Genomic DNA, 25,945 nt, shown 5'->3' with positions numbered 1-25,945 from the left:
CACCTGGATCAACCGAGAACTAACGTAACAAAACATAATAATTTTGCAAATTTCATCAAACCCTAAGAAGCTTAGTTTAGGGATAGGCTAATAACCAGGTGCAGCCTCCCCAAAGATTGATGCAAAAGACAAAGAAGAAGGGTTAACAAGAGAACCCGGGTTAAGTTGTCTGAAAACTTGAATGTTTAATCCAACCAATTTAGTTTCTTTTGAAGAGGGAAAAACCCACATGCGGAAAAAATGATGAGACAATCAGTGAGGATAATAATGAGTTATAGACACGGGAGCTTCAATCAATGAACCTATGACATATCACGTGTTTTCATGGCACACTAAAAAATATCCTTAATTTGACTAGATATTGAAAAATGCCTCTAAAAATCACATTATTTAACCCCTTATAAATATGAACCCAATACACCTTCCCAATTTACAAAACCTCTAATTTCACTAGATATTGCATGTATCCATTTTTCATTAACATTTTTTATACCCATTTATATTTTTCATTAACTTTGAGCTCCATTTTTTATACTTGTTAATATAAAAACCCTTTACCCCCTATTATATCCTCAATTTATTATGTCATTTTTTCCTCAATATATATCCCCAAATATGAATGCACTTGGTATGGTATTGCTCCCCTAGTGAAGCCCTCATGGCTATAAGATTTAATCAAAATAAGAAATGTCCAATGTAAAAACTTGCATCTCGTACTTGTAGGCTGGATGTGAAACCAAGAGAAAACAAGAGTAAACCCAACACAATAAGTAAAGGAAATTAACATAAGAACTTAAAAGCCTAAGGTAAAATTAGCCAATCCTTTTTATATATGGGAATGGATGGGTAAAAGTATACCTTTTCTGCATCTAAGACTAGAAAGAATTCAAAGAGTGCCATCGAAATTTGGTCTTCGAAAAACCCTAGAGAAACGTTGGAAGACGAATGCCCTCAAGAACAAAAAACAAGAAAATAAAAATAAGGCAAGATGATACAACATCCAGAAACAATCACATGAAAATAACAATTCTCTTCAAACAAAAAATCTCCATAAAACTAATAATTTAAGTGAGGGTTTCTTTACGTAAGTAACCCATAGCTTTTTGCAAGCTGCATTTTGCATCTTTATGATTCTGGCTGACTGAAGGGAGGGTAATAATTGAGAAGTGAAGGCATTCCAGACATAATGCAGTGAGTAGTTTCAGAGCTCTCCCTGTAAGAGCGCATGTGCAAATGAGAATTTTTGAGTGTGACGGGAGAGGGGCACATATACCATAACCAACTCCCATTCCTCCTTTCCATTGATTGCAACCCTAGAGGGTACGAGCCATGGATATGTTGACACCTACAAAAAATCCTAAATTGACACGATTGCAGAGATGGAGAATCTCAATGCTTGACATATATCGCTTCTCCAATGTTCATTAAGGACAAGAGACCGCACAACGTTATAAGCATCAGCTAGGTTATCATATGCATAAACATTATCATAATGTGAGTGGGACAGATTTATGTATCATGTCGAATCATCAAAACTATATTAATATAACCACAATTTTGTCCACCGAGAAGAAAGAACTGGGATACAAGAGATTATGATGAAGTCATGCGACGCTGATTTTTTTTGTGAAGTCAGGTGAACCAGAAGTTCCTACTCCAAAGGAGAATTCAGAAGAGGATAGGTTACTGTGCAAAAGTTGTATCACTGGTCGTGGGTATGAGTAACCAGGGCGTTTCGGTTTCGAAAGGTAAGGCTTCGATTTTGACCATATATTGGTTGTTATTAGGGTTGGATATATTTCACTCGGAAGAATCTAAGACTAACGTTGACCCTGCTTATATTTTTTGTTAGCTAAGGGCCTGATCGTCACCGAAATGGACCAAAATCCAAGCACATCGTGCAAACTGTACCAAAACGAAACTGATCGAGTAGCCCGAAGCACAAGAGATATGAGGGAGTAGTGGACTCGAACCCGGGCCAATCGAATAACCATCTGAGTCTAGTGTCACATCAACTGCAGTGGATGCTAAGAAGATAATTACATCAAATATTTTGTAATCAATTCATAGAATATGGCTGTAAAGATGAATTCTAACAAATGCGCTGATGATTTATAAAACATCATTTACATGAAAAGTTTGTCAGTTTAAAAAATAATTTGTTATGTCTGAACACTGAATTTTTTTATTTTTTAATTTATTTTAAACCCAAGACTCGTATGAAAACTAACCTCCATGTTCATTCTATGTCTATTCCGATCATGGTTGCACTACAGTTAATCTCAAGCCCAATTCCATCGTAATCAGTGGGGTAGACCTATGATCTTTCGAAAACATATAGAATTTATATACCGAATCACCTACCATCTTTCAAACATGTATAGCAATTATATACCAAATCTTCATTTATTTTCCAAGTCAACGCAGAAGCTTAATCCACAGACTAGTTGCATTAGATAAGTATTTTATGACAATGGAATTTCTTTATTTACCTGCATCTCAATCAATTTTATGCTAGAGATGCAATATTGTTTCTATATCAAAAAGAAGGGGTGATTTTGTAAAATATAACTGGTTAACCTGGATAAGGGTTATTAATTCTTTTTCTTTTATGTTTATCTATATTCACGATTGTAATAATTTCAATTATTAATGAAGTTTGTTGCTTTTGTAATTATTGTAAATTTATCTAAAACCTAATTATTAAAGTAATAAACTTAAAACCGACCATAAAAAATATTAAAATTAATATATTTAAAGTCATTCAACAATAAACTTAAAATTTCATTCAATAATTGTACCTAAACCTACAATAAACCTAAATTAATTAGAGAGGAGTAGATATTTTGTTTGAATGCATCTTAATTCATAAGGGTATGCTAAATAAATAGAAATTATTATTGATTATTATTGTCGAAACGAGTCATTTCACGAGTTATCTTGTTACAGGTGAGAAGGTAATTGTCCTATCAATTTTTAGTGCCTTCATATGAGGTTGAATAGTTTTATGTTGCAAAAGATGTATGGCATAGGATGTCACAGTAGTATTTACATAGTTAATAAGCAAGAATCATTTTAATTGTAACATTCTTAATATTATTCACATGTCTTATTTAGTGACATCCTATAAGACACCCCTTTCACTACCCAAATCCCATAATAAGGGTAGAGAGGTGCATTACTATCATAGACTCGATATCCTAGTCGTGTCATGGAAATGGAGTTATGAAATTCCTCTTTTTTGACTACCTTAAAACTAGAAAAAAATGATACCATAGTGTTCGTCTCATGAAGTTTTTCAGTGATATAAAATTTGCCCCGATTTGACGTACAGATCAAAATATATGGTCATTTAAATTTAGGCCCATTAAACTTGCCACATCAGCAGTGGCCCATATGTTTCACCCACGTGGCATCTTGTGTGGTGCCTACATGGTTGCTCTACCACCATGGATAGATCCACGTGGAATAGGCACGCTTTTGTATAATCGGTAATTGACCCATTTCACTGAGAACATATGGAGTGACATTGGCGAGAGCCCCGACCTTGACTTGGTCTAATAGCTAACGGGCTTGACTAAGCTACTAGCTTGACCTGCTCCCAGGCTCGACCAACCTAACCCTTGACCTCAAGGGTCCCACAAGTGATTATTGACTTGCTTGCAAGGTTTTTTACTTAGATTTTTTCATATTTATTCCTGGTTTTACACATGCCCAAATCATTCTGACTCTTTTACCTAAGAAATCATAAAATTGATGATTTCACAATAATTCCCAGCACACCAAGGCATGAAATCCATTAAGCATTGCACTGTGACAATCACCAAACTCGCTGAAGAAAACATAGAATTTTTAACAATGAAACTTGGAAACTAATATGTACAGGGAGATACATAATGAATGCGCATTGAGTGTGTTTCCTCAGAATTACAGGGGGCTTAAGAAATTTCTGCCCATTGCATAAGGACTCATTTCGTTCAATCAACTAACTCACGTACTCTGAGAAATGAATGAGACACACACACAATAATACATGTTGGTGACCATAATCATCAAACTTCACCATTAAGCACATATATATTACCATTCTTCAATATTGTAAGATCACTGAGATGCAAATAATTAAACATATATAGGTATTATCAATGATTCCTCATAGATTTATGTAGGGAATTTAACATCCCACATCCATGTAAGAAATCACATTCCTTATCATCAGTATAAAATTTTAACCAGTGAAAATAACATCTACATATCATTTAAGCATAAGTAAATACTTATCTTATGTAGCAAAAGAAATTGGAAACTAAGAGTGAAAATAACATGTACGTATCATTTAAGCATAAGAAGCTCAAGTAAATACTTATCTTATGTAGCAAAAGCATTTTACTTCTAGGGTTTCATTATCAAGTCCTAGAAACTTATAATAATCTCTACAAGGGTTTTGTCGTAAACCCTAGATACAATACATAAAAATTCCAATGTTTAGATATTCAACAACTTGGCCAAGTTAGGGTTTCAAGCATACTGAAGCACATACACCTAGGGATTCATTCCTAGAATCTTACCTTAAGTATTATAAGGGTTTCATCATATAATTTAAACATCAACAACAAACCCTAAAAATGTTAGGGTTATACAACAAACCCTAATCATCAAGAGAGAAGGATTTAATCATATATTCTAGACTTTTATTAATAAACCCTAAAAGGCTAGGATTTTACTATAACATTACCAAAACCTAAACATCAATATAGTAGGATTTCATTATATGTTCTAAAATTTGTCAAAAAACCTACATGGACTAGTGTTTCATCATTAACATACCCTAAGCATCAAAATACTAGGGTTTTACAGTGAACCCTAAAGGTTAGGGTTTCACCAAAGTGAATAAATGGTAAGAGATAATATGACAAGGGTAGATTTAATCTAGTGTTTAATCACCCTAACAAGAATATTTTTGATTCAAAACCCAACACATAAGAAAGTTATTAATACAAGGAAAATTTAAAAATGATCATACCTTTTAATGAAGAAGATTAGCTACGAATCTTTATACATACCTTGAGATTCTTCCATTACAAACCTTGTAGGGTTACCTTATTACAGGGCTCCCTTTGAATCTGGCCACAATCCTTTTAGAATATACGTGGAATACTTTCCTCACAAGTATCATCAAGTACAAGACTAGGTTTTCTATTAAACTTTAGAAGATGAATTCACACGGTTTTGAACATAATAACTAGACATGATTTAATTTCATTCTTTGCAAAGAATTGTCAAACCCTAGCTATCACAAGAGGGAGCAATAAAATCAAGATAATGTTCTATCTACAATTCCTATTTAATCATACAATCAATTATCCTTTAAGATACCACATTCTTTAATAAATGAGAAAGTTATACATACCTTTAAAAAATTACATACCTTTGTCTTTCATGCTTGAAAGATTAATATTGATCTTGTTTTCCTTTTTCTTGCAAACTGCATACACATTGTTAGATGACTATAACATGAAGAGTAGTAACAATACTTAACTAATTTAAATCAAGACTTCGAGATGGTTAAAAATGTTGGATGCCGATTTGTGTTTGGACAAGGAACGGGGAGCGCTGGAACTCAACTGCTAGGGTTCTGTACTCTCCTCAGACGGTGCAGTCTGATCTGCTCAGACAGCCATCACGGACCTGACCTCTTGCCCTGAAGCTGCCTAACTGCTCTGTGAAGGATCGAAGGGCAAATGGACAATCCCCAGGGGGGGCTTCAGCGCCCTCCCCCAAAGCGAGTAATCAGCAACACAAATCTGAAAGGATGATACTATTTGGATCGGTCAGTGAGGATGTGATCAACCAGGAAATCCCACGCCGGCACGAGAGCACTGGAAAAGACAAACCGAAAAATAAGACGGAAGAAGAATCAGGATGGAATAACCGACCAGACAGAACCCCGAAGGTCTCCTCGACCACCTGCAAACCAATAGCAACAGATCGGCCCAGAATCGAACTGCTGGGAGAAAAAATAGAAGAACGAATCCAATTTATGACAGATCATGCGCTCATTGGAAAATTTATAGGGTTCTGGCCGATGGAAAAAGCCCTATACAGCTGGATAGCAGTGAAGTGGAAGCCTAAAGGAGATGTGACTCTGCAACTAGGCCCAAAAGGATTCTTTACAGCGATCTTCTTTTGCCTGGAAGACAAATACAGAATCCTGGTTGAAGGACCCTACTTCTTCAACTCAGCTGGCCTATACTTAAGGGACTGGGCACCCAGATTCAACCCGGATAAGGAGGACCTCACTTGGGCACCGGTCTGGATAAGACTGTACTCACTTCCAGATGAGTACTAGGATGAAGATATCCTGAGAAATATAGGAAATGGTCTGGGGGAATACATAAAGGCAGCAGAAGAAACGAAAGTGCGTAGATACACATCTTACGCCCACATCTGCGTCTTCATGCGCCTGGACAAAGCTCTGCCAGAATCGGTAAGTCTCTCTCACCGTGACTATGAATGGATTCAACCCTTAGACTATGAACATGTCCTATTTCGATGCCGTAAATGCCATGCCATAGGGCATATTTTCAGAGATTGTCCCCTAAATGTTAAAGTTAATACCCCTGGCCCCTCTGACTCTCTGACCCATGATGGCTTCACCAAGGCCCCTCCCCGCAAACGAGCACATAAAAAACGAACAACAGGGAAGAAACCCTAGCAAAATAACAACTCTGATCCTGCGGTCAGAAATAGCTTTGGAATCCTAGCTCAATCTACGGAAGAGCAAAACCATCCTCAATACCCAACTCGGCTATCCCCTCCTCCTCCACCCAGCCACCTCCTTTAGCCCCCTCCTCTGAACCCCCACCAACCAAAGACACCCTAGTTAACCCCATGGAAAGCAAAGAGAAGCAGGTAGAAAAAGACAATGAAATGGAGGTTGACGGATCTTCAGACCCCCTCCAAAGCTCAGATATTCCCTCAGAAGAAAATAACCAGGTGCAACGAATGGAAGAAGAACCAGAAAGCATAGATCTGAATGGACTAGATATATTAGAACTAGAAGCAGCATGCAAAAAGAAAGCCTATGAAAGCATCCCAGAGCTTCAGCTTAACAAACTGGAAGTGGTCATTTCCCGAGCCTACCAATAGTATCAGCTCGGCATCCAATCAGGAAGTCAATGGGATTTAGGCCCCACTCCAAAAGACTCCAAAAAAAGGGGAAGAAGAACTGATCTCCAAAGAACAATAGCGATAGGGAAGATCCTGGTGGACTCAGGCAGGTATGCTAAGCTTACGAAGTACTATAAGCCCTCCACCAATAGTGAATCATGAAGCTCATTTCATGGAACCTAAGAGGGCTCAATAGCCCAGGAAAACTCAGAATGTTAAAAAATATGTTAAAAATGGAAAAGCCGCAAATATGCTTTCTCCAAGAGACAAAATGTAACAACTCAACTCTAGATACAATCCTCTCTAAGGCTTGGCCAGGATGTCAATCGGTGGCTGTGGATGCATCTGGCGCATCTGGAGGGCTAGCCATTGCGTGGAACTCTCAAACACTTACTCTCTCGGACTTTCACGCTTCTCATAATTTAATCCAGGCCGCATTCCACATTATAGGCACTAATATTCATGGGAATCTCTCGAATGTATACTTCCCTCAGGAAGCAAGGGAAAAAATTGCTCTCCTCCACACCTTAGAAGCTCTAAACTTCAATAGAAGGTACCCGCTTTGGATTGTAGGGGGGGATTTTAACATGATAACAAATTTGAAGGAAAATATTGGGGGCAGAAACAGGTTGGAACAGGAAAATACCCATTTCAAAGACTTCATCCAGAACGCATCTCTGATAGATTTAAATTTCTGTAATGGCACTTTTACGTGGAGCAACCGAAGAGCAGGCAAGCATCAAATAGCCTCCAAGCTGGATCGGTTTCTAATTTCAGACAACTCAATCCATCTAGGGGGAGACTTTTTAGTGGCCATTCTTCCACACTCAGGATCCGATCACTAGCCTATTGCCCTTCAATGGCAACATCCTGGCAGCACCACAAGAAGACCTTTTCGCTTCGAGGAATTCTGGTTTACCCATCCCTCCTTCAAAGACTTTGTTCACTCCACATGGACATCAATCAGCCCTCCAGAAGGCTCCAAGATGTTTCAGTTCCAACAGAAACTCAAACATCTAAAATTCTACCTTAAGCGATGGAATAGCGAGACCTTCGGAAACATCTTCAAGGTGCAACATGATCTTCAAAAAGCCCTGGCGGAACTGCAGCAAGAAATAAGCACAGGAGGCCACACAGAAAGAACCCTTGAGCAGGAGCAACACATCCACAATCAGCTTGAGGAGAGAAGAAAGCAGGAGGAGATATACTAGAAGCAAAAGTCCAGAATCAGATGGTTGAAAGAGGGAGAGCGAAACACTAAATTCTTCTACAGAACCACTGTTCAACGAAGAATGTGAAATAATATCCCTTTCATACAAAAACCAGGAGGGGAAAGGGTTGAACAGCATGAGGAGATTGAGAAGGAATTCCTCAATCACTTCAAGCAAGTCCATCAAGAGCCTGAAATCAACAGATGTCCTGCAATCAAAAGAATCATACACAATGTGCCAAAATTAATCACGGAGGAGCACAATGAACTCCTCCTCCGTCCAATTCAAACACAGGAAGTGGATATTGCTATGGCTCAGCTTAAAGATGGAAAAGCTCCCGGCTCAGACGACTTCACCACCACTTTCTTTCACAAGTTCTGGGAGATGATAAAGTTGGAAGTCTGGCAAGTGGTAGAGGAATCGCGAGCATATCATTGGCTGCTTCCCTCTCTTAACTCCACTTTCATTGCCCTAATCCCAAAAGAGGAGGACTCAATCATTCCGGACAAATTCAGGCCGATTGCTCTCTGCAACGTAATATACAAAGTCATCTCTAAAGTCATTGCAAACAGGCTAAAGCCCCTCTTGCCAATGCTCATTTCTCAGGAACAGTCTGGATACGTGGAAGGGAGACAGATTATGGATGGCATCATCCTCTCGCATGAGATCATACACACTCTCAAGCATTCAAATCAGGTAGGTATGCTCCTAAAACTTGATCTTTCCAAAGCATTTGATAAGCTCAGCTGGAATTACATATAGTAAATGCTAATTGCTTTCGGATTCAGTCGCACATGGATCCGCTGGATTATGAGTCTAATCTCCTCCACTTGCTTCTCCATTCTCGTGAATGGGATCCCCTCTCGCCCCTTCTCCCCCTCCCGAGGTATAAGGCAAGGTGACCCCCTATCCCCCTTCCTCTTTGTACTAATGGCTGAAGGCCTAGGACGTCACATTAAAAATGCCCTTCACTCTCAATAGCTCAGAGGCCTCTCCATTCATCATTCGCCTGCCATCTCCCATAAGCAATTTGTTGATGACACTATGCTCTTTGGCTACCCCTCCGTCCAAGAAGCCTCCAAATTTAAAGCCGTGCTCAACGACTTCGCTGAAGCCTCTGGAACCAACATCAACGGCTCAAAATCGCAGATCTTTTTCTTTAATACCCCTCCGGTTGTCAAGTCTGCAATAGTACGCATTTTGGGGTTCCCTATCACCACCCTTCCCTCCAAATACCTTGGAGCTCCCCTAACTGTCTCTGCCATCAAGAATTCCTCATGGCACAACCTAATTGAAAAGCTCGAATCCCATCTCAACCAATGGACGCACAGAGCTCTGAACTTAGTCAGTCGCGCAGTGCTCATAAAGGCTGTCCTTCAAGCAATGCCGCTGTACTTATTCTCCATCCTGGCTGCGCCAAAGTGGGTCCTAAAAAGACTAAGGAACATTCAGAGAGGATTCCTATGGGGAAGCACTGCAACTAATCGCAAATGGGCCCTGGTAAAGTGGAGCACAGTTTGCAAGCCAAAAGCAAAAGGAGGCATCGGCCTTAGAGATCCCGAGCATAGCAACGCCATCATGGGAGCCAAAATATGGTGGCAATGGCTCACCAGTCAAGGAAAACCTTGGGTCACATTATGGACGGCCAAGTATGCCAATCACCGACCCCAGGAAGAGCTCATCAGATTAACGCCCAATGACAAAGGATCGCTAATTTGGAATGCAGCCAGAGAACACTACCAAATGATCTAGAAGCACAGTTTTTGGGAGGTAAGAAATGGCAACACCACTAGATTCTGGACAGATGCCTGGAATCAAATGCCTCTTCTCAGCCATGTACTTAACCTGCCACCGGACACCATTAGGGAGGAGACACAACAAGCAAAGATTAGGCAGTACTGGACCCAGGAAACTAAGAAGGGCTTCAGGATTTGGAAACCGGGCAACCAAGTATTCACAAATGAAGATCACCAAATTACCATGGATCTGGATAGGGAACTGAGCAAAATAAGAATCAGGTACGATGAAAGCAGAGACATTCTAAGATGGGGATATCAGTCGAAAGGAGCCTTCACTACATCCAAGGCCTACAAAATCATCTGCAATAATTCCGATCCCCAGGACCCAATCTGGAGCAAAATCTGGAGCTCTGGCTCCTGGCCCAAAATCTGCCATTTTCTCTGGTTGGTAGGACATCAGAGAATTCTAACTTGGGACAAGCTTAGAAGAAGAAACTTTCATGGCCCCTCCATCTGTTTCAACTGCAGTGCCCATGAGGAAACTCTCCAACATCTACTGGACTCTTGTCCCTTGGCCAATCAGCTATGGGAAAAGGCAAGCTTTAGATGTCAAAGAAGATGCAGACTTGAGAATGAAATCACAAACTCAATACGTCAGTAGCAACAGGACCCTTACAAGAGTGAAATCCTCAATCATCTATGGAGACTAGTTCTCGGGCTAGTCCTATGGAGCATATGGAAGGAACGAAATAAGCGCATATTCAAAAATCAGCGCTCTTCTATAGACAATATTTGGAACCTGCTCTGTAGAAATTTGCAAGAGACTCTTATGCTAAGATCTTGGAAGGAGGAGGACTGGCCTACGCTAGATAATGAGAAAACCATTATGGAAAACTGGCAAATACATCTTACTCCAGGATCTCACAAGCAAGACCATTCTGAAAGCAATACTCAAAAACAGGTCACATGGAAGCCCCCACCAAAGCATACATTCAAACTCAACTTTGATGGTGCCTCCAAAGGGAATCCCGGACTCGCAGGCTTTGGAGGAATAATAAGGAATCATGAAGGTGAACCCCTGATACTGTATTACGGAAACATTGGATGGGACACCAATAACTCAGCTGAGTTAGAGGGACTATGGCAGGGACTACTACTTGCTGGGGGTCACAACTATCATCCTCTGGAGGTGGAAGGAGACTCTCAGATCCTCATAAACATGGCCAAAAATATCCTAAATGGATCTCACGCCAGGAAAATAGCCACCAGCTGGAGGCTCGAAGCAAGACTGGAGGCCATAGAACTTGAGCTCCACAGAAATAGAGCAATCACCTTCACTCACATAAAAAGGGAGGGTAACAAGGTTGCCGACTTCATGGCCAATATGGGGGTGGAGAATGACCACTCTCTAATCACAGGGCAACTGAATACTATTTTAACACATGACAAAGCTCAAGAATGCTCTCATCTGGTCCAAAAAGATGCAGTTCCCCCGGATGCGGGTGTTAGATAGGATGGGACGGGCGTGGACGAAAGGCCACATGCCGGCCACAGGCCATCACGTGGCAGACGTCGGATGCGTAGGTAATGCAAGCAGCTGGTATAAGGTGACGCTGCAGAGCACAGTAAATGCCCTACACGGCAATTCGGCTCAAGCGGAGGTTGCAGTTATGGCGGGTGAGCTCCAAGGTAAGGCAGTTGAGGTTATAAACAATGTGGCAGTGTATGGTCAGGGAATGTTGGTGGCTCCTCCTTCAAGCAGGTCTTTGCAATTCCGGTTGCCCTGCCTCTCCGTCTCCACCGGGATATCCTCTCTGTCTGTCTGGCTCATTCCGCAGTCTGTTCCGGCAGCTGGTTGTTTGGATTATTCCGTGGTCTGTTGGAATTTCCTCCCCTTGACCCCTGTGAGAATGGTGAGACCTCGACAGCGTCTGCTTAGCCGTCGAGGCACTTCCAGAGGAGGAACCTCTCGCAGTCACGAGGCGGATAATGTTGTCCATTGCTGTCATTGTAATAACTTACGCTCCATTGGAGCTAATCCCCTTCACTCCAGTCAATTCATGGACGCGGGTGCATCGATCTCGGCTGCCTTGCCTGCCTTCGACTCTACTATCTTCAATTTTAGTAGTTCCATGAATAACCCGTAGATTAGTGCGCATGTCTCGGTCCTGTTCATTGAAAATTCCCAGGAAGACAATGACTCCCTGGATGAACATGGGCAGAGGAAGACTGACAGCAAGATGCAAGAAGCAAAGATTCCTGAAGCTAATCCGGAGAAGGAGGTTAAAGATCCTGCCTCAGACCTGGAAAATGTATCGAAAAGCAGGCTCGATCAGAGGGAGGGGACCAGCGAAGCAGAAGACACTTTTCCCACTACTGCTGAAAGGGAAGCTTACGGTTGGTGCCGGGTAGAGGAGGTGCAAATGGACGAATAGTGATGCCCGAGCTCAAGGTTCACATGGCTCTTCTGTCTGGTCTTCTGGTCTCTTTTGCTGTCTGTTTTGGCTTAGTTTTGGCATCAATGCTTTGTGTTTATGTCTCTGAAACTTCGTTAATGGGTTGGTTATTGTTAGTCTCCCCTGCGTGGGATAATCTGGATTTCTGGTTGGCGCCCCTGCGTGGGCTAGCTCTTTTGGATGGTTTCGCTTCTCTGTTTGGTGCCCCTGCGTGGGCTAGTTTTTTGATCAGCCTCAACTGCTCCTGGATGATATTCCCAGAGCCTGCCATCTTCTTAACAATCGTAGATGTTATCAAAAGATACTACAGGTTCTTAGTAAGATTTTTCTTCTAACTGTTATAGAAAGAAATGTATATGTGTCTTCTATCATTGTTTGTACTAGTATTACAAGCTCTTCTCCTTTCACTGCTTTTAATAGGACACCTATAGCTTAGAGTTGACCCTTAGACTAGGTCTTCTTCAATCACAAAATTTGACTTCGTAAAGGCTTCTAGAACTCTTCCAAAAGATGTGATTTTTTTATCTTAATATTCAATGTGTTATAATTCGTGTGATACCATGAGAGGATTTTACCGATCTTGTCAAAGGTTGATGTTTAATTATGAGGGTGATCCTTTGATTAGTGCTTCACCAAATTACTGAAGTAGACAACCAATATGTCTTATAGAAAATAGAGATTCTTCTAATCCTTCAAGGTTGGTATTTATGTCAATGTAGGGCTCAACTTACCTATATAAAAGTTCCCAAGTCTGTGTTCTCCATTATATAAATTTCGGTTCTTTCATGGTGGAAAAAGCTTCATAACGAATCTTTCAAATAGGTCTACAAAATGCTCCATATATTTTGGCCTTGGTCTCTTTAATAAGTGAGCTATTTGATTGGCTAGAAGGGATACTATTATTCCCAAGATATATCATTTGGTCACTTCTGTAATACATAACCTTATACAATTCAAACTTCTGAGATGATTTCAGATCCTTACTTTCTTACACATAAATTCACTTTTCCTTTCAAGATTCTCGACCTTGACTAGGTTATTTATCTAGCCCTTCGGTCCTTAAGAATGATTCCTCTAGACATATTTACTTTCCTTGTTTTAGGTTTGCGGTCTAATTAAAGAGATAGGCCTAGAAACATAACTTTATTTAACTCAGACCATCGTTCTAGGAGCTCGGTTTTAAGGAAATAGATTTCATTTGTTTGCATTGAAGTCCTCTAGCACAATTGTGACCTTCTAACTACCCTTATGCCATCAAATCAAGCTTTGATACCATATTGAGAAATCTAGGGAAACATATAGACTAGGTTATTTAGCTTGATTTCTCTTATACCTTGACAATTTCTTTTTATTCTTAAGTTTGTTCTTCATTATTGTTATTATTTTCTTTTCATCATCAAGACAAATTCCAAATCAAAAGATCACAAAGACACCTGAGATAGGCACTCAGCTAGGGAAGAACCCCTAAGAAGGGAAAACCGAGTCAAACTCTTTACCACGGAAAATTTTAGGGGCTAATATTTGCAGGTGGGCTAATTTTCCATGTTTTTTCCAAAAAAAAAGATTTGTCAATTTCCATTTTTTTCCAAAACCAATTCACCCAAATTTTATGCTCTAAAATTATTTTACCTTAAAAATTGCCAAAACTCTACAAACACAATATAAAATCATTATAAATTTGAATAATTTTACAAAAGTATCTTCAAACATTTTAAACTTTACATGTTAGCAACTAGTAATATTCACCAAGGTTTCTAAACTTTAAAATAAATATTTATCCTTAAAATTTTCCCTACTCTTTACTAGTAGAACCAAATCAAAATGAGATAGACCAAGACCATTTTGACCATGACACAATCTTTCCTCCATCCATCTAGTCAACCTTTCAGAATATTCTTTTCAAAAATCAATACTTCAACTAATCCAATAGACTTCGTCCTTCTATACTTCTTCAATCTTTGGTCTCTTGTCTCTCCTATGTACTCTCGGCCTTGCAATGCATTAGATTTCTGTTGTACGTTGTTCCTCTTACATGTGACAGAATGAAAGACACTTTTGGCATCCTTTTAAGCTCCTTTTAGGCTAATTCACATCGTTCATTCTCACTAAAATATTGCAGATCAAAATTACTTATTTTTGCTCAAATTAGGTCGAGTTCACTTGGTATAAATAGTTGTTTTTGTCTATTCTATTAAGGCCGACATGAATGGTAGGAGAGGTTGACTTGATAGAGGGTAATGATGACTTGATCGAGGAGGACAAGACATAATTTTGACATAGAAAATTTTTCTTTCTTTGACACAATACGCCTAAGAAGGGTCTCTTACATAATAACTTTGCCTTTGACTCAACAAAAATCCTAGAGCACTCAATGGGTGCTTTGACCTATTGATCAATGACCCAAGCATGAAACCCATTCTTTAATAAGTCAATTTTTCTTTTACAATAAGAATTCCTTTTCTTTTGAAAAATACACATCATTATTTAATTATGAAAACTGACACTAGTTACATTTTTCAATAGGGCCTATATCCAGAATTTCAAAAAAATCACTCAGACTCTCCAATTTCACTTGGCAATTCTTTTAAATTTATGCCTCTCATATATAACATTTTAAGAAAAATATGATGCATCACCTGAGGGAACACTTCAATTTTCCTATAGTTAGAGAGATTTAGGTATTCAAGTGTGCTTATATTTCCTCTTATTTTGCTTGACATGGTTAAATTAGTTCAAGATTCCAAATCAAGATGTTGGAGTTTAATTAGTTTACAAAAGGAATTTGGAAACCTTTCCAAAGCGAGGGACCAAGACAATTTGATATGTAAGAGGTTGGTTAAATTATAAAAGATTATGGAAGCCCCTTCAAAGTTGGGAAATTAGATATTAGAATATCTTGGAGTCTGTTTAAATTACTAAAGGAATTCGGCAGGCTCTTGAAAGCTTGGCATGTAATCAATTGAATCTAATGGAGGTTGTTTAACTTAATTAAGGAATCTAGAAGCCTCTTCAAAGCTTCGCACTCAAACAACTCAATGCGTTTGAGATTGGTTAAGTTACCAAAGAATATAGAAAATGACTTCATTTCTAAGCATCTTCTTAAGTCCAATTCTCTTAACTAATTCATAATACAAAATACTTATGGAAATTTGGTCAAAATGACTTTGTCCTTCTTAAATGAATATGCAATAGCAAGACCAATCACAATTCATTGTAAGTGCTTCCAATTCCCTATAGGCTTTGGAATGCTCAAATGTTTTATTATCATAGATGTTCTCTTATTAGTTCAATCCCTGGAGGCATTGTATATGACTATTACATTAAAAATAATCCAACTACATGAATCCCTGTCCAATTTGTTTTGGTATATTTCTTAAAATATTATCTTGGCCCTTTGCTCATTTTTGTGATTCTTTTCACATTGCTTCATCAATCTCTCTCATAGTTGAAACAAACCCCCCACTTCGATATGATGCCATATCCATTTCTACTTGTAGGGATACTTATAATTGAGATAAAATGAGAGTTGCAATATGACATCTTCATAATTGCAAACTACAGGTCTTCCTCGATCAAAAGGAGATTCGTTGTGGAGTTGAAGTCTCGAATGCAATCGAAGCAGTCATTAAAAGTTCTTGCATTCATGTCACCATTTTTTCGGAGCATTATGCTGAATCGAAATGGTGCTTGGATGAATTGGCTTCCATTTTGGATTCCAAACTGAAGGTTATCCCAGTGTTCTATGATATTGAACCTGTGGCTCTTCATTACATTAACAAAAAAATGTTATCAAAAAGCCTTTCAAAAGCACACATTGAGAGTCACTGTGGAAAAGACAGAAAGAAAGGAAGAAATCCTCCTAGACATCTCATAGGCTTAAAGGCAAGTTGTGCAAAATGAAGGAATAACAACTACATGCTTTAATCCTTTCTCATTTATTTGCTTGATGTATAAATTCATGTTCTATTTTTTTCCTAACCTAAATGACTTTGTTTTCTCTTTTGAGTGACCTTTGGGACGTTTTGAAAATAATTGTGGATACTGTATTAAAGGAATTTGAACAAGAATCATTGGTTGTCATAAAAGAGTAGGCAACCAAGGATTCCCCCATTAATGCAAGTGAATTAGATGATTTCAAATTTATTAAGGAATTCATAACAGAGGAATTTGCAATCGCACCTGGGTTGGATGAGGATATGTCAGATCTAAGCATGATATTTGAGTTGGACGAGGACAGACTAGAGGACAGGGTGGCTTGGAGAGTCTCCTTGAGCCCGATAACGATGGACCAACTCTAAGCATGGACCAACTCTAAGCGAGCTGATCGAGGCAAATGAGAATGGTATGACTATAAGCAAGTTGTTTGTGATGAATAAGGATAGACATTAAGTTGTTTTGAATCGAAGATGAAATATATTCTATGGACGTAAGGGATTAGGAGGCAACATGTAAAGTCGACCCAGATGTGAAGAACTTTAATGAGGTGCTCCAAGCACGAAGTGGGCGCACTATTCATGCTCTGGCCAATGGCGTTGAGGTACGCTGTGTGTCATTAGAAACCCTAACAGAGACTGTAGATTCCTTGCTGGAAATTGACCAGGAGGTGGTTAAGGGCTTATTGAAATGCGAAGAGGACATATACAATAACCGATATTTGTTTGAACTCGTTTGAGAGTATTTCGAAAATAGTTTACAAGCCCTGGATTTTTGCACTGTGCTGGAGAATCGTCTTAGAAAGGCTAGGAACTACCAGCTGTTTATTCAAAACGCCCTTCAGCAGACTCCACCGGAAGCCTACCGCCTTTGGAAGCCTAGTGCAAGAAAATGTTGGAAGATCTGACGAATTTTGAGACTGTCGGTAGCCCGTTTTCTGAACATTTCTTTAAGCATTTCGATTTTGTTTACAGAAGGCACACACACATGCTATAGAAGCTTCAACTGTAGAGGAAAAAGCTCGACAATAAACTGAGGCACATTAGGGCTTGGAGAAACGTTTCAATATCATATTTGTCGCGACCTTTGTTGCGGTTCTGATATGCTCTGTGGTTGCAGCGGTTCCAATCGCTTCCGGGGGGGAAAATTCGAAGAAGCCATCAAATCCCAGTGCGTGACCATCACTACGATGGAAATTGGGACCTTTATTGCCCTTAATGATCTGGATAGCAGTAGGGTTCTGGTGGACAACCCGTAGGACGCCATCGGTTCCATTGTCACAGACATTGATTTATGTTCCAGGGAAGAAGATGCCCTTCGATTTGCAGTCGAAGCAATCAAGCAAAAACATGAGAGTTTTGTGCAGACAATCGAAGATCTCTCACAACATGTTGATAGTTTCAGTTGAAACATATACAATGCGAGGACAATGTGAGTGCAGAAAATGACGAGGATAGAGAGGAAGTGATCTGAACCATGTAAGAGTTGTTACATGTAAGAGTTGTTAAATATGGAGTTGTTTTTAGTGTGATTTTTTGGATTTTAGGGTGTTAGAATTGGGGGAAGTTTTGAAGTGAAATCTGATTTGTGTTATTTAAACTAGTTTTTTATCAGGATTCAGCGCACACTATATGGATTTGGATTCAATATTTTGAGAGACTCCTAAAGTACTTCTATTGTGCAGAGTTACTCAATTTCAAAAAATTCTTGCTGGATGTTAGAAAAATTAAACTAAAAAACAAACAAAGTTCAAAAAAATCCCCCTAAAAACAACTCAAATATAATACTCCGTCTGATCCACGAGCTTGTTGGGCGTGAATGATTGAATTCTCTGCTGACACATTAGTATCATTTTCAAGAATTTTCTCACAGGTTTCAACAGCCTATCACAAACTTTGTGGATTTCGTGCAACAGCAGGACAGTATGGTGCGCAGATGTCCGACGTAAATTTGCAAATATGGGGTGCACAGATATAAATGTGTACACAGGTCACTTGCACATGAAAAGATTGACAAAATTTTGAGGTAAACTGATTAAAAAAAATTGTGGTGGCACATGAAAAGATTGACAAAATTTTGAGGTAAACTGATTAAAAAAATTTGTGGTGGGCAGATGTCAGATATAAATTTGCAAATATGGGGTGCACACGCATAAATGTGTACACGTCACTTGCAGATGACAAGATTGACAAAATTCTGAGTAAACTAATTCAAAAAAATAATCTATCAGCGTAATTATATAAAATGCAGTCCCTGTAGTGTCATTGCCTTTGTGTAAATAAGCTAAATATATATTGTCAATTTTTTAATTCCAAACTATGTAATTTTTTTTTTTTAATAAGAAATGATAATAAAGATGAAGGTCATATATTTAAATTTGTAATTTTGCTTTTTATAAGAATATTTTGGTTAACGTTAATTATATTCCTCATCATTTATGATTATATTGGTTAGTATGTATGGTTATAATTTAACGAAGCCGTAATAAAGATTAAAAATATTAATTCTTTTTTGTAAGTATAGGTAGTGCCTTTCTTTTCTATTTATATTAACCAACGAGACCAGATACATCGTTTTGGTCTCAACTTGCCCCGAAGGGAAACCAGGTCTGTTGGCCACCTTAGTTTGCTATAAGCATTCCAAAAACAAAATTTAACGAGTATTTCCATTCTGGCTATATGCACTATACAACTGAAACTACTATTAAGCTACTAACATGCATAAAACTATAGAAAACAAAAGGTTCACTGAAACACAAAATTGACTCAAGAGGATCATTCCTTTCTGATACCAGTATTCTGATCCATGTCCATGGTAGTATCCATTGGTTCTTCCCGACTTGGCGCTGTACGATCCATCCGAGGGAGCAGCTGAGACATCTCCTCCAGTTTGTTGTTCTGCCCGATCATGATAACCTGGAAATTTCTCATTTCTTTCTGCAGATTTGGCATGCCATTTGCAATTTTCGCCATTTCTTTCGCCACCTGCTCCAGAGCCTTTGCCATGAGGCGTTTTAGTACCCAGTAGATATGTAGAGACTGTCTATACAGAGTCAGCCTTCCCCACGTATTCCCCAGATCTCTAATCATGGACTGTTCTTCCAACACACTGGTTTCCATGTCTTGAATAATTCGGTGAATGTCTTCACTCGTGCCCTCCCTGTAAGCTCAGGCCGCTTCTTGGATTGCTGTCACAGTAGACCTTCTCCCTCTTCCCTGGTTACTTGGAGCATTTGTTGGCCAACCCTCTTGATTCCCCTGCCTCGGTCGTCCTCGGCTTCCACGTCCTCTGCCACGACCCAGGCGCGCCATCCTGCTTTCTACCTTATCCTGTTGACAATTATCATTCACAGGGGTCAGTTTTTTAAGTTTCTCATCACTATCGTTCACCACCATTTTCTCAGTGATTATTCCTCTACTCCTGTTGCAGTCACCGCCATTTTTTTGGGTGTGACTTTGCTCGTTATTTTCAGGGTGCAAGAGGCGAAGAAGACCCTCTGTCATGCAAATCAATTGATGAGCTAGGGGCATGATTTTCGTGTCCCCTCTTTCAGACTTCCCCTTTGTTTTTGCAGTGAATTGACTGACACAGCCTCCCATTCTTCCCGGGCTATGCTCCTGGCTACAATTCCCCCCTTCTCCAAGAATCCCCCCTCGATTCTGGCCCAATTGCGCCTCACAAAGTATTGCTGAGTGGAGGACGAACTCACACCAGCACTTTTCTTCCTCAGAGACTTCACATGAATTAAATTTGTCCATTATAGCTATTATGACAGAGAAAAGGGATGAAGGGGTCTTAGGATTAACATACCCGGAATCACTAACCTCCTTAATGGCTTCTCCAGGCTGCGCTACGCTCTCCCCCTCTTTCGTCCCGCTTAGATTACCCTTTCTCCTGTACTTCGCCACCTTCATATAATACATCTCCACCATCCTTCTCACTCTTCCACTACCGCCGCCACTACTACTCATCTCCTGCATTCCACCTCCCCCACTCTAATTTTTTGAAAGTTGCACTGACCTGCTACTCATTGTTTTGGCTGTAAGGGTGGCATCGTACCTGTGGTTACGTCCCTTTGTCTTGCCATGATCATGATCTCTCCTGCCACCCTTACTTACCTTATTCCACATCGCGATCGGGAATAAAAATATTAATTTTTTATTTAAATTTAATATTTAATTAAAAATATAATTATTAAATTATAGAGATAATTAAATTTATTTTTATACATTTATGTATGGTAAAATAATTAAATATGATTAAAACTTAGTTTCCAAAGAATTTTGTTATTTTATTGTTTGCCATATGAAAATACATTTGAATAAAAATGAGATTTATATTAAATATTGTATATTTATTGAGATTAATTGTTAAATTTGTAAATTTTAGTTATTTGAATTAAATATATTTAAATAAAAATAAAATTTAAATAAAATATAGTATATTTATTGAAATTAATTGTTAAAATTTTAAATTTTAGTTAGTTGAATTAAATTAACTAAAAAGGGCATATTTTGTATGTATTACTAAAATTTTAGATTAAAAATGGTATAAATATAGAAAACTATTAAATTAATTTTTTTAGGATGGATTAATAATCAATAATATTAAATATAATATTTTGGTTACAATGCTTTTTAGATTATAGGTTTAGTTTGTTAATAAATTTGGGCTTTTTGATTATAGGTTTAGTTTGTTAATAAATTTGGATTCAATGTTGTTTAATTAGTTTAAATTTTAAAACTAGAAATTGCTCTATATATATATAGATATATTTATTTATTTATTTTGATTTGTGTATATTTTTGTTTTATTTTATTTATTTTTCCATTAATTATTTTTAATTTAATTTATTTTATTTTCATTAGTTATTTTATTTATCAAATGATCTTGTAGTTTTTATAATTTTTGATTCCCTTCTTTTAAAGTTTGCTTTTGATTATTTATTTATTTATTTATTTTAAATATTATTTCTCAAAAACTAGCTGTTTAATATAACGGTTACTTATTAATATTTGTTTTTTTTTTATTGTGGTTCACGGGCACTGAGTGGCCGCTACATCCACAGTAGAGAAGCGGGGCAATTCCACCATATTTGTTTTTTTTTTTATATTGTGGTTCACGGGCACTGAGTGGCCGCTACATCCACAGTAGAGAAGCGGGGCAATTCCACCCGAAGGGATCTACCCGTCGGCCTTTACAGATCTAACCCCGAGGGCGTCGAGGAGATTTGACCCCGTGACCTCCCAACTGGGAAAGTACTTAGCAACGGGAACTCGACCATTTGAGCTATTTAATATTTGTTTTTAATAAATTAATAAATTAATATCACAGTTTAAATATTATTTTTCAAAAACTAGTAATATTTGGTTTTAATAAATTAATTAAAATATTATTTTTCAAAAACCAGCAGTTTAATATAACCGTTACATATTAATATTTTAATAAATTAATAAACTAATATCATTATTTAAATATTATTTTTCAATAACTAGTAATATTTGGTTCTAATAAATTAATTTAAATATTATTTTTCAAAAACTAGTCATTTAATATAGCCGTTACCTATTAATATTTTTAATAAATTAATGAAATAATATCATTATTTAAATATTTTTTTCAAAAACTAGCCGTTAATAATATTTGTTTTTAATATAGTAATAAATTAATATTATAATTTAAACATTATTGTTCTCTATTTAAGCCTGGTCTGCCTCTTCATCTAGTCGTGATGATGAACTGCACTTGTTGGTTCGAAACGCGTCGACCAAAAAATTCTCTCATGTGATTTCTACCGAAAGACTTTGTTTAATTCATTATGGATCACAAAAGCTTGAATATAGAAAAAATCAAAAATATTATTTTATTTTATAAATAAAAAGATATTCAATCTAAATTTTTAAATTAATAAATATTATAAAAATAAATTATTTTTTATGATGATGATGATGATGATGGTTAACGTCCACTGAGACCAAACTTTGGTCTATCGGACCTAAAGAAATGAATTATTTAGTTTGATTTAAGATTTTATTCCTATACTAAAAAAGCTTGGAGAGAAGCCTCCCGAGCTCACTGTAATTTTGACAATGTAAAAGGCTAGGAAGGTCAGTATTGCAACAAAGATTTTGAAACTGAGATCTAATGTGGTTGTACGCGGGGCACTCTAAGAGGAAGTGATTTTCATCCTCGATGTTCGTATTCTCACAGAGATGGTAGAACCTTTCCATCCATGGTGTTTCAGGAACTGCGCAACGACGTGTTTCACTATGGAGCTCATGAGAGTTCGTTCTAATCCTGGCGATATTAATTTTCTTCTTTGAGCTAGTTAAAGCAGAGAGATACTTTTAATCTTCTAGGGTGGGGTTGATGAACTCCTTATAATATCTTAATTTTCTTTTAGTTGCTAAATTTTTCTCACACCACATTTTTCCTTTGAACTTAGAAGTAACAACATTTTTAATGTTATTAATGTTTTGCAATGCAACATTCTCGTCGATCTCCCAATGGTTTAACCAGGCCCTGGTGTCTTTATACCAACTTCGTTTGAGCCTTAGGTGGTTTTGGCTGGAATTTAAAGCTAGCTTAGGAAGTCTATGGTCTCCTATGTTATTGAGTTTGTGCTTGTACAATAGAAGCCTAGTCATAGCTAGGCTCTCGATAGGGGAAAGACCCACTTCTATAAGAAGAATAGGATATGGTGTGTTGCTTTTAATTTTGAGGTTATATGTTATAAAACGCTTTTGGATTTGCTCAATCTTTCTAGAGGATTCTCTAGAGATGCTACAACCCCAAACCTTACATCCATATAAGATAACTGGAGTGACTAAAGTTTCAAAGAGGAACTTCTTTCTATCCCACATTACGAGGTTTGCCATTTTACAATTATTTTCAAGACCAAAATAAGATTTCCATCCCCCATTAATCCTTTTCTCAATGCTATAGTTCCAGTTGAGCTTGTGATGAATATCAATTCCTAGGTACTTGTAGGAAGACACTTCCTCCAAGTTACTATTGTCATACATAAAATTAGCGTAAGTGTCCTTCTTGGATTTGATAATCATAACTTTTGTTTTGTCAGTGTTAACAATCATACCCATGGTAGAGCAGAAATCCTTAAGAAGTATAAGTTGCTTATCAAGATCAAATGGGCACCTTGTGAGAAGAACAATATCGTCAGCGTAGAGAAGAAGGATGATGACTATCCCAGCTAAGATCGTGCCAACACATCCTGCTTCCTCTAAACAACCTTCTAGCTTGTCGATGTAAATGCCAAATAGGGTAGGGGAGAGGGGGAAACCTTGTTTAACTCCGATATTACACTTAATATCTTTTGACCACCCCTCATTGCTCTTTAACTTGGTAATTACATTCTCGTATAACCTTATAGTGGCAACTCTCAACTCAAAAGGAACCTTTAGCTCTTCTAATCTGTTCCAAAGGTTGTTTCTAGGAACTGTATCGAAAGCCTTTCTAAAGTCCACAAAGCAACAAAAGGGATTGGATTTATCATTGCGACATTCCTCCACAATGATCCTAAGCGTAATGAGGTGGTCTGTTGTTGAGTGCTGCTTTCTGAAACACGCTTGGCCTTTAGCCCGCTTACCTTCACTTTCAAGCCCTATGCTTAACTCCCTTTCCAAAATAATACCATATAACTTGGCTAGGAGAGGGCTGATCATAATTGTCCGATAATTAGAGGGGTTATTTGTATCCCCACTTTTAAAAATAGGGATAATGAGGCTTTGAGTCCATGGTTTAGGGAACCCTTTCTTGACCGCTTGATTGAAAAGCTTGTGAATGTGGGGGATGAGGACAAGACCTCCAATTTTTAAGATTTCTGCCGGTAACCTTTAACGTCCTTAGCTTTCCCATTAACCAAGCAATTATCCCCAAAATCAATGTTTTCTAATGAGAAAACTTCTTTCGTTGTGAGTAGGGTTTCAAAGTTATCCATGACATTTGGAGAATCATAAAGCTTTTTAAGATAGGAATTCCAGTCGTGTAAAGCAATTTTATTATTATCTTTAGTTTTCCTAGTTAGAATATGTCTCCAGAATTTCTTAGGAGCTACCTTAGAGAGGTGTAATAGATTCTCTTGTCTTTTACGAATATACTGCCTTTTTTTCCTTTTAGTTAGGGCTTTGTATATTTTTATCTTGCCAATTTTAAGAGATTCATCAACAACTTCCTTAATTGCTCTCCTCGCACTTTTACAATCTTTGTCATACCATGGGTTGGTTTTGCTATTTCTTTTATTACTTGAAACTTCAATTGAGAACTTGTTAATAGAATATGAGAGGGTTGCAGTAAAATTATGATAGAGATCTTCTATGTTGTCTATACTAGATAAAGGAAGCAAATTAGTTTTTAATTCATTTAGAAAGAGATCTTTTTTATTTCTATCAAAGATTAACTTCTTTTGGCTATAAGGATTATCTTCTATGGGATCTCTATGCATGACAAAATTGAGAGTTATAAGTAAAGGCCTATGATCAGAGTCAGGCTCGTGGTCGTTTAAGATGTCAAAATTTGTTATTTTGTTGTATAGAGGGAGATCGGAGATAACATAGTCTACCATGCTGCTACCAAGCCCATGGATGCAGGTCATCTGGCTAGAATTGGGCCACTTCTTTAGACCATTGCAAATTATGAGATCCTGAGCACTACAGAGCTTGACTAGCTCCGACCCAAACAAATTCTCCCCGAGGTCTTCAGAGCTCCTTTTGTACTGACTAGCCAGAGGAAGGTCTTCATCTAACCAAACAGGATTAGGGTTGGAATGATTGCTTAGAAGAATAACTTGGTTGCTTGAAGTTCGAGCATTAAAGTCACCCATTAAAAGGATATTGCCTTCATTCCTTAGGCTAGAAATATCATTCTCTAAACCATTGTAAGGACTATTTTTATCTAGATTCTTTTTCTTATAGAAGTTAGAATTGATGGGGGGATATAACAGATTGCTATGTAGGTCTTTTTATCATAAATGTCAGTAATTTCTATCCAACTATATTGGTTGTAAGGGTCGTTTTTATAAATCCTAGCATGGGGAGAGATGTTCTTCTTAATGTAAAAAGCTATACCCCCAATGCCTCTACGGGAGGATCGCTTATTCCAGGTAGACCATAATGTAAAGCCATCTATGTTAGGGACCATAATGTAAAGCCATCACTGTTCCGCAGATAACTTCACACCTACATATTTAAAAACTATAAATTTAATTAAATATTTTAATCATAACATATACCTTACTCATAGTTTCTATCATTGGCATAGCTTTAAAAGCAAAGTTTAAAATAAACCAAATTTTAAATATTTTCCACTAACAATGTTATTTTGACAATAAAATGCTTGCGCTGTGAGGCGCTTTCTAACCTAGTATGTAAGAGATGTTTTAATGTCTTGTCTTGTCCCATTAAACATTTTGACTCTGCAG

Source organism: Pinus tabuliformis, chromosome 5_2 (assembly GCF_031772625.1).
Source record: "Pinus tabuliformis cultivar Carrire ecotype Pingquan chromosome 5_2, CPIR1, whole genome shotgun sequence".
Lineage (NCBI taxonomy): Eukaryota > Viridiplantae > Streptophyta > Pinopsida > Pinales > Pinaceae > Pinus > Pinus tabuliformis.
The sequence above is the reverse complement of the archived record's forward strand: the minus strand, read 5'-3'. Positions refer to the sequence as shown.